Genomic DNA, 15,003 nt, shown 5'->3' on the forward strand with positions numbered 1-15,003 from the left:
GCCCCAGCCTGGTCCGCTCCCCTGGCTTCCAGCCGCAGCGCCGGCGAGTGCTGGGGGGCGGTTCCCCCTTCCCCCCAAGCCTGGGAGCCAGGGAAGCGGAGCAGACTGGGGCCGGGTCACTCCACTGAAGTGGCCTAAAGCTCCCCTACCCCCGTCCCCCAGGGAGGCCTGGGGCGGGGCCCCACACAGCCCCCCGCGGACGCCTGGGGCCAGCCCCCCCGCCACTCCTCCCCACGGGGGGGCTGCATAGGGCACCAAAATAGCTAGGGACAGCCCTGGCCATCCCGCCACCTGTGGGGAAGGTAGCCATGAACTCCGTCATCCCCGGAACCAACAGCCAACTGCGACCAGATATCATCATCATTAACAGGGACCGGAAGAAGATCATCATGGTGGACATCATAGTGCCCTTCGAAAACAGGACTCCAACTTTCCATGATGCCCAATCTCGAAAGCTGGAGAAATACGCCCCTCTGGCTGACACCCGGAGAGCTAGGGGCTACGAGGTCCAAACTCACGTGCTGATTGTCGGAGCCCTGGATGCATGGGACCCCGGTAACGAACGAGTGCTGAGAGAATGTGGAGTCAGTCAACGATACGCTTGGCTGATGTGGCAACTCATGGTGGCAGATGCCATCAGGTGGTCAAGGGACATCTACATAGAACACATCACCGGACATCAGCAATACCAGGAGGGATGAGCTGAAGTGCCCATGAGAAGCGCAGTCAGGAAAGTAACTCAAATACTTTTCTGATGGACTGTTTTTTTTCTCTAAATGGACAACCTATCCTAAATTCTCAATTACGGAGGGACAATCTTCAGTCATTGATATATTTTGCTTTCCGCCACCAACTCTCTGTAAAACTTTTTTCATGAGTAATATACCTGAATGCATGGATGCTAGATATCTAAACTATTATTAAATTGATTCACCTAAATTTTGATTATTGCTGATTATGCACTATATGTATCTTACGACTTTAAAAATAAACTTTGTATTTGTGGGTAATCTAAGCACTATACCCAGATGTACAGACACTCTTTTCTCAACCTATGTATTATATAATTATTTTAACATTAGCTTTAATAAAACATTTAAATCTGTTTCTCTGGGGTCAGAGGCCTGCAGCTGCCTGGCTGGCTAATTAGCCTCATCCACTGCACCTGGGAACAGACCGGCACCTTAACTGGCTAATCCTTAGAAAAGGAGGAGCGGGATATAGAAGAGGGAGCTGTAATACCTGCTAGAGCCTGGAGCAAATTCTGGGAGGAGCAGCTCTAAGAAACAGAAGGGAAACTGGGGAAAGTCCTGTTATCACAAAAAAGGCGCTGAGGTAAGAACTTTTGGGTTGATGAGTTTGTGGGGTGAGGGACAGACTTGGGAGAAAGGGACTTAACCTATACAGACTGTGTGGAGAGGTTACAAAGTGTTGATTCTGATTTCTGTTATGAGGATTTGAAATAAAACCCACAGCAATTAATCTGACTGGAAACTACCTTCCCTGGATTCTGTGAGAAGGCCCCAGGGATGGAGCTGGCTCTGCAGGCACTAGCCTGGGTCCAGCTGGAAGAGAGTGTTGTAGAAGGCCCCGGTCTTTTACAGCACCTCAGAATGATTTTAGCCTTTTTCACAACTGTATCACATTGTTGACTTATATTCAGTGAGATCCACTATAAACCTCTGAACCTTTTAGCAGTACTACCACCAAGCCAGTTATTCCCCATTTTGTATTGTACACTTGATTTTTTGCTTCCTAAGTGAAGTACTTTGTATTTGTCCTTATTGAATTTAATGTTGTTGAATTCAGACCAAGTCTCCAATTTGTCAAGGTCATATTGAATTCTAATCCTGTCCTCTGAAGTGCTTGCAACTCATCTCCGCTTTGTGTCCTCTGCAAATTTTATAAGCACACTCTCCACTCCATTATCAAAGTTATTATTGAAAATATTGAATAGTACTGACCCCTGGGGGATCCTAATAGATAAACTGGAAGAGTGTAACAGTGAATCATTGATGATTACTCTTTGAACACAGTTGTGCACCCACCTTATAGTAATTTCATGTAGACCAGGGGTTCTCAACCTTCTTCTTTTTTTTTTTCTGAGGCCCTCCCCCCCAAAATGTGCTGTAAAAATACCAGGGCCCAGCAGGTCAACCCTATGTCACTCCCAGCTTCAGCCCCGTGATGGGTTGCTGGGGTTTGGAGTTTCAGCTGTGGGGCCTTGTGGCCCCCCTGCAAGCGCTCATGGATCCCTAGTTGAGAACTGCCAATCTAAACCATATTTCCCTAGTTTGCTTATGAGAATGTAAAGTAGGACAGTGTCAAACCCCTTACTCTATTGTGATACATGCTTTATTTTAGTAATTAGGAGTAAATCATACTTTTTCATTTTTTTATATAAAGTTATAAACAATTCATTTTGTGTTACTTTTATTTTTCATATCCAGATAAATCATTCAATAACCAATATTGGAAATCCAGGCTCACATTAATTAAGGTTCACCTGGGTGGAATTTGAAAGTGCTCAAAAAAAGGGGGGGGAGAGGGGGCTTAATTTAGACTTTTTAAAAAGTGAGGCAAATATTGAAAATGAAATGCTTCTATTACTAGAAATAAATAACACAATTACTGTCACACTCAAGCCCCAATCCTGCAAGCAATTGTGCACCTGCTCATTTTTATTCATGTGAGTAGTTGCACTGGCTTCAATGAAATTACTTATGCATGTTCAGCAGGTGAGAGTTTGCTGATCTGGGCCTTAAAGAATTCATAAAAGGGTGAATATATATTTTTTTAACATTAAGGAGTATGACACAAACCAGCAAAAGCTGACCTGTAGAACTAAAATGTTAGAAGGTAGTCTGTCAGAACATGATTTTTTAAAAGGTAGTAAATTTAAAAAATCAAGTTGATAGTATCCCTTTAAGTTTGTGTCTTTGTTCACCTATAGGTTGTGTTTGATACAGCTATTACATTACAAGAGAGGGATCAAAGTAAGACTTATCAACCCCCTAGACCGTGACTTCATAGTTAAAGTTCAGGGCAACTGCATCTGCACTCCCCCTCTATGATCCATTGTCAGGCTTCCGGCTCCCCAGCTGTCATGTCTCCTGGGTGGAGACATGTTTCTCTTCCTCCTGACCAGGGTATTCCAGGTTGCACAGCTCCCTGCCTATACTGATATCCCAAGAAAATTAGAGCGCCTAAACAGGCCAGTGTCTGTGCTTTGCTTTCTCTTCAGAGACCATAAACAGCATAATTGCCCATTGTTAAGGAACTACACAGCTCTTTCTAAGCAAGCACCTTTATTCTTAAGGTGAAAGCAGGGGAGCTGGAAGAATTTGTATAATGGGGTGTGTGGAGAGCTACTGAACCCAACTGTTAACCCTGTATATGATGGAAAAAGCCCACTCCATGCAATTGGGGTTCATCTATAGATTTTTCCCTTCCAGAAGTAGGTATATCCTCCTTTCTCCTCCCTCACCTGTCTTTCAGCTCTTCTAGTTTCGGACAAAGCAGCAATATTGATGTTGAACCGACTCAATTCACAAGCAATAATGGCTGTATGTCGCTCTGGTCGGTCGCCGTTTAAGTTGTCCATCAGGGTATGTACGTTCCAAAATTGAAAAGTTTCTTACATTTTCGACCACTGAGGTGGTGATCCTGCTGGATGTGGCTATCCAGCCAGAAAAAACAAAGGCAAGACTATTTTTAGAGTACCTTTTCTAACCCCTTACCATGTGGGGTGAGCAGAGTGGATCCTAAAAAGAACTGCTCAGTTGTGAGTGCAGCTGCTGAGATGCTCAACCCGCCTCAATCCTTGAGCAAGACTGTATCACAAACCCACTGTCTGTGTCGGTCTGTGACTAGGAACTTCTGGATTTCACTGTCCTGTTCCCGTTACTGATTGCCACCAGACTTTTGACTTGTGCAAATGTTGTTTTTCCCCAAAAAAACTGGAAGATGTCTATCTGTGCAGGACTTCTTTTAAAGTGGGGAGACTGGTGCACAACAGTCCCCCCACTATCCTTGACAGATAGAGGACTTGAAACCAATGGCACGGATACCATGATGATTGGCGATCCTCTATCTGCTGCAGCCTTCATCCACCTTCACAGCCGTTGTAACATTACATAACAGTTTCTCCTCCATTGTGCAGTTATCCTCTATCTGCTCTGTTGTTAGGGACTTCTTGGCTCACACTTTGTCTGGAACCTCGCCCTTGACCGTTCTGCCATGGATAGCCCTAAGGGAGTACATGACTCCAGGCAGCATTGCTTTCGGGGTCATTGAGACACGCAAGCCTCTCCACCATTACAAGGTTCCAGTTGGCAACAATGAGCGGTTTATGACTCTTTGAGGCACACCAAAAATCAACAGGTAACTATTGTGAGCGCCTATGCATCAACACTGGATCCCAATGAGAATATAAAGGAAGACTTTTATTCTTAGTTGGAAACCATTTTATTGGAGACCCCTACAGAAGACAAGATCATCCTTCTGGGGGATTTCAATGCACGTGGTGGACGAGACTCAGACCTGTGGAAAGGAACAATCGGGAAAGAAGGAGTTGGCAAAAGCAATTCAAATGGAATTCTGCTCCTGACCAAGTGTGCTGAACATGAACTTATTACGAACACTCTTTTTTTTTTTTTTTTTTTTTTTTCCTGACAAAAGGAAAAGTTCAAAACATCTTGGAGACACTCACAGTCAAAGCACTGGCATCTTCTCGACTACGTCATAGTTCGTGCCCGAGATCATAGTGACCTACTTCTCACAAGAGCAATGACAAGTGCTGATGACTGATCATCGCCTTATTCGATCCACAATGAAAATTAAGATCGCTCCCAAATGGAGGCTGCAAAAGAAGCAGGTCAGGCGCAAGTTGAAGGTTCAAGATTTGAAGGACCCTGTTAAGCGTGACCACTTCCAAACAATCTTAGAAGAAAAGTTCCCATCAGAATTTCCAGAAGAAATTGAGGAACATTGGAGCCAGCTGAAAGCAGTAATCATCAATGCCTGTGAGGAAACCATAGGCTACCAAACCAGAAAACATCAGGACTGGTTTTGACAAGAATGATTCTGAAATTGAGAAACTCATCAATGAAAAGAAAATGGCATTTCATGCTTGGCAGAATGACATAAATTGTAATATAAAGAGTGAAGCCAATGCCAAGGCAAGGGCCATAGGTGCCAACTTTCCCGGCATCAGTCTTTTTATCTGTCTTCCTGCCTGCTGGTTACTTGTTATAATAGGTCCCCCTCTCGGGGTGAAGCTTTAAAAGGCTGAGTTCTTGCATAACCGGAGTAAGTGTGTTTGCATAACGTGTCCCCAAGATTTTCTGGGAAACCTACTGTGATGAAGGGTGGATTTTCTGTAATATTTTTATGATTTGTATGTGTGCTTCAGCTTCCTGCTTTACTTTGCAATGTTACTCAATGATTGGAAAATGGTTAAATCTGCTTTTAGGGCACAGCAAGAGACATGAGGTGTTGAGTCACATAGCTGTCTGGGATAGAATGAATGGATCATTAAAGGACCGGCTGAAACCAACCCATATGAATGGAGAATCTGCAAAGACAATGGGAACCCCAGTAACCAGGACATTCATACCTGGCAACCAATCTGAGAAAGGCAAGGAAGCAGAGCAAGGGCTCCAGCTCAAGAACAAAGGGGAAAGGTATCAGGTGGCTGGAGGAAAGGGTTGGCTTTTGGACGAGACAGCAGCTCTCACATGGGACTGACAGAGAGATGGAGGGCCAGAGCCAGAAATAGATTTCATAGCAACTTGGCTGGCTAACTGAACTAGCTTGGCCAGAATGAAATATGTCTTTACCTTTGTTTCTGTTTACCTAAGGACTTCCTGATGCTGTGTCCCAGTTGACACACATCCTACTCTATTTTGAAAAGGCAGCCTGGTGTCACTGCAAATACTTGCTGAGGAGCATTGGTCCCTGAAGATTGTAGAAGTCTCTGACCAGGAGTCTAGCTTAGTTGGACTTGCTGGGCAGAGCTCACCATGTGAAGCAGGTAGGCTTGAGCTGAGAGGCTCAGGGCTTGTCTACACTGCCAGCTGGATCGACGGGCAGCGATCGATCCAGCGGGGGTCAATTTATCATGTCTAGTATAGATGCAATAAATCAACTGCCAATCGCTCTAGCGTCAACTCTGGTACTCCACCTCAATGAGATGCACAAGGGGAATCGACGGGAGAGTGTCTCCTGTCAACACACCACAGTGAAGACACTGTGGTAAGTAGATCTAAGTATGTCGACTTCAGCTATGTTATTTACATAGCTGAAGTTGTGTAACTTAGATTTTTTTTCCCCCTTCTCTCTCCCTCCCCCTCCCCCCCCCCCCCCCGGTAGTGTAGACCAGCCCTCAGTCTTGGTATCGAGACCAAATGGCCTATCTTTTAAGGAAGAGTGAAACCACTTGGGAAGGAGGGATGCCACACAGAAGGTGTTCCTCTAAGGGACTATTTAAAGGCTGGAGCATAGTACAGATCCTGTGGGTCTGTGACACCTTCTTAACTTGAAAAGTTCATTCTTGACCCACTTCTTCAAATAGTCCTTTGACGCTCATGACACTTCCCATGGTTTTAGACGTTGAATACGATCCCACAATAATACATAGACATTTGCATTATTAATACAATGAACTCCTAAGATACTTAAACTTAATTCAAGGTTTGTCTAGGATATTGCAGGAAATTCTGTCACAACTATATAGCCTTGTCACACAGTGTAAATCTTTCTTCTCTGTGCAAATGTCAGGTCAAAGCATTTCATCTGTTTGCCATCTCAAGGCAAAGTATTTATGAATACTACTATTTTATTACAAAATTGGAGATTGGTCCAAGATCCAATCTGGATGTATACATTCCCAGAGTTCAGGAGTGTTGAGATGCAAGGTTTTGGTTCATGCTCCTGTATCTCCATTATTATTTTATCTTTAGCCTTCCACTCATAGCCATACAAGTATATACTTGTATAGCTTGTATCTTTTTTTTATTTATACATTGACTCATTCCTTGATACTTTTGAATGAGATACATTATGGAAGTGTATTGAACTGTATTGCTTTGTTGAAATAAACCAGGAGTCTCAAACATGTGGCCTGCAGAGTTATTTCCTGCGGCCCACCATAGCTCCTCTCACCCCCTGCCCTCCCGAGCGCACCACGTCCCCGCTCCCCCACCTACCTCCCAGCGCTTAGGACTTTCCAGGGGGGGAGGAGCAGGGATGTGGCATGCTCAGGGGAGGAGGTGGAGAAGAGGTGGGGCAGGGGTGGGGATTTGGGGAAGGGGTTGGAATGGGGGCAGGGAAGGGGTGGGAAGAAGCGGGGCAGGGGTAGGGCCTCATGGAAGGAGTGGAGTGGGGGTAGGGGCAGAGGAGGAGGCTCTTGTATCTTTGTATGAAAAGGTGTCAGTGATGTGGCCCTCAGGCCAATGTACTAGTCCTCATGTGGCCCTCATGGCGATTTGAATTTGAGGTCCCTGAAATAAACACATTACAGAAACACCACACTGCGTAACCAATTTACATTTTGTTGTAGAACGAGATTAAAAAAAATTATATTTCTCTCTTGCCAATACCACATCTTTGAGTTGCCTCTTCGCCTTGCTGGCTGTAGAAAATATGTCCACCTGTTTTGTAGGAAAGTGGACTGGAGGAATGACAAGAAGGACCATAAAGACAGGCGAAGTGATATCCAACAAGACTCCCACACTGAATGGTACTTTTAGAAGTTAAAAGAGAACCCTATTAACTTATCTAGTCTCTCCCTATGTCAGAGCAGGATTATTCTCTAAACTATATGTTCTCATCCTTTACCTGGGCTAGTTTTAAATGTCTTAAGACATGGGGCTTTTATTGCTTTGCTTGGGAGACTTTCACAGTCTGTTCCACTGTTGAGAAGATTATCTTTATTCAGGACAAATTTTCCCTTTCTTCATAACATCCCATTACTCCTAGTTATTCCTCTTTTGAGGTCAATAACATTACTTGAATGAGTAATAACTTTGTGTGCAACTAAGGGTGTGCAAAAAGTCAGACCCTGGCTAAGCCAGGCTAATGACCCACAATGTGGTGGAAAGTCAATTGGCGATAAAGCTAATACATATCAAAATTCAGTCAACCCCATTACATCAGAAAAGGCAGATACTTTAAAAGAGCATCTTCTGGGACTCTCAATTAATTTTGCTTCTAATTTGCACTGTCTATTTAAATTATAAACTTCTTGGGGTGAGGGGAGGGTAGCACTGTATCATTCTGTCTTGTACAATGCCCAGCGTATTGTTGCCACTTAACAAAAATATAATATACCAATAATAGGCCTAGCGGTTGCAGTGATGACAATGTTACAAATGCAGTGGCAGTCAGACACGATTAATATTGCAGTTCTTGAACAAAGGGTTGTTCGACTCCCAGCAGTGAGTAGACAAACTGACTTTTAATCTAACCAAAATATGCCAAGAACCCAATTGGATGGATCCAGAATAGAACTAATTTTAAATTTAAACTAGTATGGGAAGTCTGATCAGTGTCAGCTGAGTTGCATGGAGATTCTCGGAGAATGGAAGAGCATGAAGGGTGCATGAACTCATGTTTGCTCTCTACCCTTTCTCTCCATCCAAGAGTTCAGATGCACAGAGGTGTAGAGGAGGCTTCAGAGGGGCCATGGCCACGGTCCTCAGGAGTGGTGGGGGAACTTAATACCATTCAACCAATGGAAAGTTCTCCTACAATCGATTTAACAAAGCAGTGGAAGATTCCCTATGTAGGAGAATGCTCAGGCACTGTAGGGTCAGGGCTGGGCTGCTGTTCTCTAACTACTCCCCAGGGGATGCATGGTACCCGAAAGGGGCAGGGTGGGGAAGAGTTGGCAGAGCCCTGGCTATGTGTCCATGCTCCAACCAGCAGAATTTGTCAGCTGCGCACGGATGAGGATTCTACACCCCTTCAAGGGTATCTGTTTGTGTTCCTCCTGTACCCTGACAGCTCTCGGAGGCTTTGTGTGTCTGTCAGGTTGCCTCCATTGTTCCACACTGCCCCCCCCCCCCCCCCCCCCCAGTGCAGAGCCATTTCCTCAAGGCAGCGGTAGTCAATTATTTTTGATCAAGGTCCAAATTTCTTGGTCAAGGTCCAGACTCCAGAGAAAAATAACAATAATGATAAGTAAAGATTTCAGGGTCCGTTCAAAAGCATCTGGCAGTACAGATTTGGCCTGTGGTCCACCTATTGATTACTGCTACCTCAAGGTATAATCCAGTCCATTTTAATTAACATTGCACGAATTGGCACAAAGTTAAATTAGGCTGCCTAAGAAATATAATAGGGAATCAACTATTCAGCTATTTCCAAAGTAGCAGAATGATAGTGTCTATTTTTAATTTGAAATGTCAACAAAGCTTTACCATCACCCGAGCAGACCTTTTCCTTTTGTACCAAGATTTCTGTTCTATTGCTAAAGCTTTTTAGTTATTTTCCAGTAATTCATGTTATCCACTTCTATTGTCATATTCCATCTTTTGTCTTTGGCCTTGCACATAGTGCAAACAAATGCTATTTTTCTATAACCTCCTTTAAGTGTGCTATTTAAGGTGTTCATGCAAAGTGCCCCTTGACAGAACATTATCAAAACGTGTCCATTCCATGCCTGATAAATAGGAGAGTTAATAAATTGCAGCCCCAGGACTTCGACTCCCCTTGTTTTATACCAACCAGGGGAGTTTGTATTGCTGTGTTGAGCTAGTCATCCTTTCTCAGTTTCTATCTACAGAGGCATTCTATGAAAGAGAAGTAACGTTGACCTCTTAGAGAGAGCTTCACCTAGCCTAAATAGGAAACCCTGTTAGCTCTAAATGCCTGTCATGGCTGTTAAATGATACAGCAATGGTTCCCGAACTGTGGCTTGTGGCCCACTGGAGGTCCATAGACAGACAGCTGATTAGGTGGTGTGAGCTTTTGTTTCCAGACTCAGAGGTTCAAGAAGCTGAAGGTGAGGCAGAGGCAGTTGAATGTTGAACTATTTTTTATTACAGACTGCTGTCACTTAAGAATAGAGGAAACAGAAGTCTCCTCAGTGACTGGAGTCATTGGGACTGGAGCTGCCAGCCACCTGCAGAAGAGGAATGGATTGTAGTTGTAGCTGTGTCAGTCCCAGTCCCCTTGCCTCTCAGGAGGAATGAGGCAGTCTGACAGCATGTACAAGGGAGCAGTTATATCCAGGAAGGAGAGGAGGGAAACAAGAAGCAGGCAAGTATGTGCAGGAGGGACACAATTGTTGCAATAGCTGAGTGTCTCTCAAGCCTTAATCTTGCAAGTATTTGCAAGCTGTGTCAGGGTGAGCACGGTTGCTGCACTCAGGATGTTTTGCACCCTAGGCGAAACTTCCACCTTGCGCCCTCCCTGAGCCCTGCGGCAGCTCTCCACCCCCCCTCCACCCTGCGGCGTGCCCCTCCCTGGCAGCTTCCTCCTCCCCCCCGCCTGGGGAGCCGTACGGCAGCTCCCCCCCCCGCGCCTCCCCCCTCAGCTCACCTCTGCTCCGCCTCCTCCCCGAGCACGCCGTCGCTGCTCCACTTCTCCCGCCTCCCAGGCTTGCGGCGCCAATCAGCCGTTTGGCGCTGCAAGCCTGGGAGGGAGAGAAGCAGAGCGGGGCGGTGTGCTCAGGGGAGAAGGCGGAGCAGAGGTGAGCTGGGGCGGGGAGTTCCCCTGCGTGCCACGCCCCCCCTCCCCTTACTTGCTGCAGGCGGCCCTCCCTGCCCCAACTCCCTTCGCCGAAATGCCGATGACAACCGGGGTGGCCGAAGATCCGGCCGCCGTGGTCACCGCCAAAGAAAATGCCGCCCCCCCAAATGCTAGCGCCCTAGGCGACTGCCTAGGTCACACCAGCCCTGGCTGCACTCCAGCACAAAGATAAGCACAGGCTGGGGGGGGGGGGGGGGGGGCAGGCAAGGTTAAACATTAGACATAATCTTCTGCACTGAGCAAAACGTGTTAACTCCGTTATGTGTCTTCTCCCTTCTCAATATCATGAGGTAAAAAAGGAGCAGAATATGGGGAAATGTTCAAATCTGAGTGAGCAGTTATAGGTTTAAATGCTATTCTCAGATTGCAAATGAGGTTTTTATTTAGGCATTCCCATCAATGGCTGTACTCCTACTATTAGTCTGCACTAACTTTATGGCCATACTGCAGCATTCTCTATGCAGAATCAGGTTGTCCTGATTATCACTTTAGTTCATATATTTCTTTAACTTCCTGTTATAGTGGATTCCTACAGGCAAAAACCCATCTTTCCTTTTGCACATATTTTAGTTTCACACAACTACACCATTACCTGTTCAATTCACATTGGTCACAAACATATATAATCTTCATTATAGAGAGGAAAATTCCATACACAAGACTGATATGAACAGACATAAGATTGTGTACTTCCTGAAGCATGTTGCTGCTTTTAATGGACTATAGTTAAAGCACAACAGCATGCTCAAGGTATTTTTGTATATAGAAAAAGAGAGCTCTTGAGCAAACCTTCACCTCTTTTGACTTAGCAGAAATGGTCCGTTTACAATCTTAGCTTTTAAGACTCCGTATCTATCTAGAGCTGAGTATACTCTGGGGGATATTGGGTCTGAATTTTAAGGACTTCTTTTCATGCTCAGTTCAGGATCTGAGGATTCTTATCAAAACAATCTATTACTGTTGTGATGTAAGTGAAGATAATTGTCAGTATTTCTTATTTTCTTCCTTTCAAAATGTATTCCTCCTCATGTTCCACCTCTCTGCAGTGCCTACAAAACCCTGCCAATTGGCGTTCTCCCTAGTCATGGGTCCATTTTTTTTTTTTTTTTTTTTTAAATTGAGTTAAGTTGCTGAATAACATGTTATTTTACTGATGTTAGCCCTTTTTCCCCCTAGTCTTGTTCACCCCACTATGCCACGTTCAAAATTAGCATGCAAGCTCCTTTGAGCCAGAGATCTTCTTTCTGCTGCTGTTCTAACTCTTAAGACTTTTTAAATACAAAGTAAATGTTAATAGTGTTTATAAATGAGTCAAAATGATTTAAGCAAGATGTGTTCTCTTCACATTGTTTAGTGAACACTGCACTATTTTGTACCAAATGAACAGGTGCAATATGCTGCTAAAGAATTCATTTCCTTATGTTAAAACTAAAACAATAACCTGATTATCGCTAATCAATTTTCAGAGTGCAGTGGTTCCCAAACTGTGGTACCACTATTCCAGATGCTTGGTTTCCCTTCCTTATCTCCATCTATTAAACTGCTTACATGGAAAAGTAAATTTAAGAAAGTATTTCACATAGTATTTAGCAGCTGTCTTTTAATGCAATCACTGCAGTTGCCTTGGGACTGTTTGGTCCCCAAAGGGAGATGACTGACTCCATGCAAATGAGAATGGGAAGGGAGGCATCTATGAGGCAATTACTTTTAACATGTGATCTGCACTACTTTAAAAAAAAAAAAAAAAAAAAAAAGTGAGGGCAAAAGGGCTTTAACCCACCTAACTTATTCGTATTGTATTTTGTCTATTTCAAGGATAAGATGCTTATGGGACCTATCAGAGGCAAACTGGAGTTAGCTTTCCAGACCAATGCCAACTATTACTAGTACCACAGGTACAATAAGCCGGTTCTGTTGCAATACTATGATATATCTCACAAGACAAGGGCACATGGTGGAAAAGGATGATCAACTTGTTCATAAATAGAAGTTTAGCACATGTAGAAAATACAATCTTCTGACCACTACAGCTTGGGTAATATCTAAACTTCCTGGGCTGGGGATGTTCAGATTTGTGGGTTTGGTTAGTCCTATTAGAGTTAGGAACCAGCACTATCAGAGAAAACTACATAGGTTAATATTTGGCTATCATATGCCTATAAAGTATACTTATCTAACAAGTTGTCCATTATACTGCTAAAGTTATGTCACCTACTAGCAAAAGCTTAAAGGTATGTATATATTTTTGTTCATTCTTTCAAATGGAGTACTAGCACTTTTTATTGTCTTTGATACCTAATTAACACTGTCTCGATATTTAGCTGACATAAAATTTGAGGAATATATATTCCTCAATGTCCTAATTATAAAGAAAAATGTCAGTGATCAGCATTCCCTTTAATGGGCCAAATTCTACTTATTTACAACTGTTAATTTCTTTGATGTTAATGCTATGGTACAAAGGAGGGGAGAAACTAGGACCATGAACATTTGTTACAGGTGCTGACACATGCATAACAATATAATCAAGTCATACTCCACTCTCCACTGGCTTGGAAGTGAGACTTTTATAGTTGCATTTGATTACAAATATAATCAAAATACTGTACTTATGCTGGCATGCATTGATATTTTAAGATCTGGGTCTTTCCACCAGAGCATGATGCACATTTTGTAATCTTTTTTTATAAATAGGTATATCTCCATATATTTATCTCAGAGCTGGAAGGGACCTTGAAAGGTCATCAAGTCCAGCCCCCTGCCTTCACTAGCAGGACCAAGTACTGATTTTGCCCCAGATCCCTAAGTGGTCCTCTCCAGGATTGAACTAACAACCCTGGCTTTAGCAGGCCAATGCTCAAACCACTGAGCTAGCCCTCCCTCCCTTTTTATTGAAAGTGAGGTGATGTATCTAGACAAGTGGAGACCAGAAAATAGAAGCATGGCTTAAAAGAAGCCCTTGTCAGCCTTGAGCTTTGAAATCTATAAGCTAGATTTAAAACAAAAAAAAAATCTACAGACCTGGATGGAATTAACATATGCACTACACAACTGTATAATACTTAAAGAGGGGTTATCAAACTTCATTGCACCATAACCCCCTTCTGACAAAAACTAGTTCATGACCTCAGGATGGGGGACCAAAGCCTGAGCCCCACTGACCTGGGGGTGGGGACAAAGCTGAAGCTCAAGGGCTTCAGCCCCTGGCAGGGGGCCTGTAACCAGAGTCCCAGCATGCAGGGCTGAATCCTCAGGCTTTGGCCCTAAGCCACAGCAAGACTAAGCCAGCCAACCCTGGTGCCCCCATTAAAATGGGGTTGGGACCCACTTTGGGGTTCTGACCCCCAGTTTGAGAACCTCTATCACTATATTTTGAGCCAAGTGATGTGTACTTAGTCAGTGGATGGAGACAAATGTGGCAGAGGAAAAAGGAAGAATGATTGGGGGGAAAAGGGATGCAGGGAGAGGAAGATGAGGTAAGAGGGCAGATGGGTTGGGGGCAAAGGTGGAGAAGAGGTTGAAAAGGAGATGGAAAAGAGATGGGAATTTGAACAAAGTGGGGGAAAAAAGCAGAAGCTGAGCTGGTAGGGACAAGGGGGGGACCAAGAGAGTATTGTATGACTAGGGGGAAACAAGGCTGTGAATAGTGTAGGTAAAGGCACTGACAAGATCTGGAAGGAAGCAAGCAAGCAGATGAAGAGTTGGGTGTGGGGAGACAAAAGGATTGAAGGTGAGCTGTTCCAGAGGCCAATTCCATTCTTCAGAAACTTCTTGTTTCTCCAATGTTTTGCCTAGTAGGCACTGCTTCAGCATGGGGATGATATGGTGCTAGTTGTACAATTGTGATTCCTCTGTGCAACCCCTGCAGCGCAAATCATTAAGTTGGTGTGGAAGACAGCAGGACCATCACCATTCACCCCATAAGGAAATATGCTACAGCCCCTGGAGGCATGGGGGCATACTGCCTGAGAACCAGAGAGCTTCAGGATACTCTTGAGTCCTCAGTATAGAATTCCTCCAGTACTTTTGTTGAAGCAGTATAGATCTAACATCAGGGCTGATCCCACCAGAAGCAGATTGCCAAAGCTGCTATTTTTAGTTGAATTTAATGTCTACTACAGCAGCACAGCTGTAGCACTGCAGGTGCACTACCATAGTGTAGATGCTTACTAAATCAATGCTATCAAAGTAATTAATCCACTTCTCTAACTACATGAAGAATTTCTCCATCAACCTGGTTAGTATGAA

Source organism: Malaclemys terrapin, chromosome 1 (genome assembly GCF_027887155.1).
Source record: "Malaclemys terrapin pileata isolate rMalTer1 chromosome 1, rMalTer1.hap1, whole genome shotgun sequence".
Classification (NCBI taxonomy): Eukaryota; Metazoa; Chordata; order Testudines; family Emydidae; genus Malaclemys; species Malaclemys terrapin.